Source organism: Coregonus clupeaformis, chromosome 30 (genome assembly GCF_020615455.1).
Source record: "Coregonus clupeaformis isolate EN_2021a chromosome 30, ASM2061545v1, whole genome shotgun sequence".
NCBI classification, from domain to species: Eukaryota; Metazoa; Chordata; class Actinopteri; order Salmoniformes; family Salmonidae; genus Coregonus; species Coregonus clupeaformis.
Genome location: NC_059221.1, coordinates 42,275,801 through 42,278,300, shown reverse-complemented (window position 1 = coordinate 42,278,300; position 2,500 = coordinate 42,275,801). Strand labels below are relative to the sequence as shown.

Sequence of the window (2,500 nt, the reverse complement as noted above, 5' to 3'; positions counted from 1 at the left end):
GAGAGAGAGAGAGAGAGAGAGACAGAGAGAGAGAGAGAGAGAGAGAGAGAGAGAGAGAGACAGAGAGAGAGAGAGAGAGAGAGAGAGAGAGAGAGAGAGAGAGAGAGAGAGAGAGACAGAGAGAGAGAGAGAGAGAGAGAGAGCAGAGAGAGAGAGAGAGAGAGAGAGAGAGAGAGAGAGAGAGAGAGAGAGAGAGAGAGAGAGAGAGAGAGAGAGACAGAGACAGAGACAGAGACAGAGACAGAGACAGAGACAGAGACAGAGACAGAGACAGAGAGAGAGAGAGAGAGAGAGAGAGAGAGAGAGAGAGAGAGAGACAGAGAGAGAGAGAGAGAGAATCTGAAGTCAAATGTCTACTGTTTGCTGATGATCTGGTACCTAAAAGGAAGCGATGCCCACACATTCCATCACAAAGCCCTCACCTACAGCGAGATTGAACCTAGAGAAGAGTCCCCTCAGCCAGCTGGTTCTGGGGCTCTGTTCACAAACACAAATAGACCCCACAGAGCCCCAGGACAGCAACACAATTAAACCCAACCAAATTATGAGAAAACAAAAAGATAATTACTTGACACATTAGAAAGCATTAACAAAAAAACAGAGCAAACTAGAATGTTATTTGGCCCTAAACAGAAAGTATACAGTGGCAGAATACCTGACCACTGTGACTGACCCCAATTTAAGGAAAGCTTTGACTATGTACAGACTCCGTGAGCCTTAGGTCAGTTAGGATCACCACTTTATTTTAAGGATGTGAAATGTCAGAATAATAGTAGAGAGAATGATTTATTTCAGCTTTTATTTCTTACATCACATTCCCAGTGGGTCGGAAGTTTACATACACTCAATTAGTATTTGGTAGCATTGCCTTTAAATTGTTTAACTTGGGTCAAACGTTTCGGGTAGTCTTCCACAAGCTTCCCACAATAAGTTGGGTGAATTTTGGTCCATTCCTCCTGACAGAGCTGGTGTAACTGAGTCAGGTTTGTAGGCCTCCTTGCTCGCACATGCTTTTTCAGTTCTGCCCACACATTTTATATAGGATTGAGGTCAGGGCTTTGTGATGGCCACTCCAATACCTTGACTTTGTTGTCCTTAAGCCATTTTGCTACGACTTTGGAAGTATGCTTGGGGTCATTGTCCATTAGGAAGACCCATTTGCGACCTAGCTTTAACTTCCTGACTGATGTCTTGAGATGTTGCTTCAATATATCCACATAATTTTCCTTCCTCATGATACCATCTATTTTGTGAAGTGCACCAGTCCCTCCTGCAGCAAAGCACCCCCACAACATGATTCTGCCACCCCCGTGCTTCACAGTTAGGATGGTGTTCTTCGGCTTGCAAGTCCCCCCTTTTTCCTCCAAACATAACGATGGTCATTATGGCCAAACAGTTCTATTTTTGTTTCATCAGACCAGAGGACATTTCTCCAAAAAGTACGATCTTTGTCCCCATGTGCAGTTGCAAACCGTAGTCTGGCTTTTTGAAGGCGGTTTTGGAGCAGTGGCTTCTTCCTTGCTGAGCGGCCTTTCAGGTTATGTCGATATAGGACTAATTTTACTGTGGATATAGATACTTTTGTACCTGTTTCCTCCAGCATCTTCACAAGGTCCTTTGTTGTTTTTCTGGGATTGATTTTTTTTTCCGCACCAAAGTACGTTCATCTCTAGGAGACAGAACGCGTCTCCTTCCTGAACGGTATGACGGCTGCGTGGTCCCATGGTGTTTATACTTGTGTACTATTGTTTGTACAGATGAACGTGGTACCTTCAGGCGTTTGGAAATTGCTCCCAAGGATGAACCAGATTTGTGGAGGTCTACAATATTTTTTCTGAGGTCTTGGCTGATTTCTTTTGATTTTCCCCATAATGTTAAGCAAAGAGGCACTGAGTTTGAAGGTAGGCCTTGAAATACATCCACAGGTACACCTCCAATTGACTCAAATTATGTCAATTAGCCTATCAGAAGCTTCTAAAGCCATGACATCATTTTCTGGAATTTTCCAAGCTGTATAAAGGCACAGTCAACTTAGTGTATGTAAACTTCTGACCCACTGGAATTGTGATACAGTGAATTATAAGTGAAATAATCTGTCTGTAAACAATTGTTGGAAAAATTACTTGTGTCATGCACAAAGTAGATGTCCCTAACCGACTTGCCAAAACTATGGTTTGTTAACAAGAAATTTGTGGAGTGGTTGAAAAAATGAGTTTTAATGACTTCAAATTTCCGACTTCAACTGTATATTTATCTTTCCCTACTAGTCGTAGTACTACTATTTGCACGTTGCTAAAACCCTGATAATATAACACTTGAAATGTCTTTATCTTTTTGCTTACTGTTAAATTCTAATACATTTTTGGTTGTTGTTGTTTTGTGTCTTTTCACTTTTGTTTATTGTTTATTTCACTTGCTTTGACAATGTAAACACGTTTCCCAGGCCAATAAAGCCCCTTTGAATTGAATTGAATTGAGAGAGAGACACACACACAGATAC

The 2,500-nt window shown here is 41.7% G+C and overlaps 1 protein-coding gene across 1 annotated transcript in view; it reads right to left on the bottom strand.

Moving 5' to 3' along the window:
* LOC121546180 (FYVE, RhoGEF and PH domain-containing protein 1-like) overlaps positions 1-2,500 on the bottom strand; it is a 187,385-nt gene that overhangs the window by 61,251 nt on the left and 123,634 nt on the right. The window lies entirely within an intron of this gene.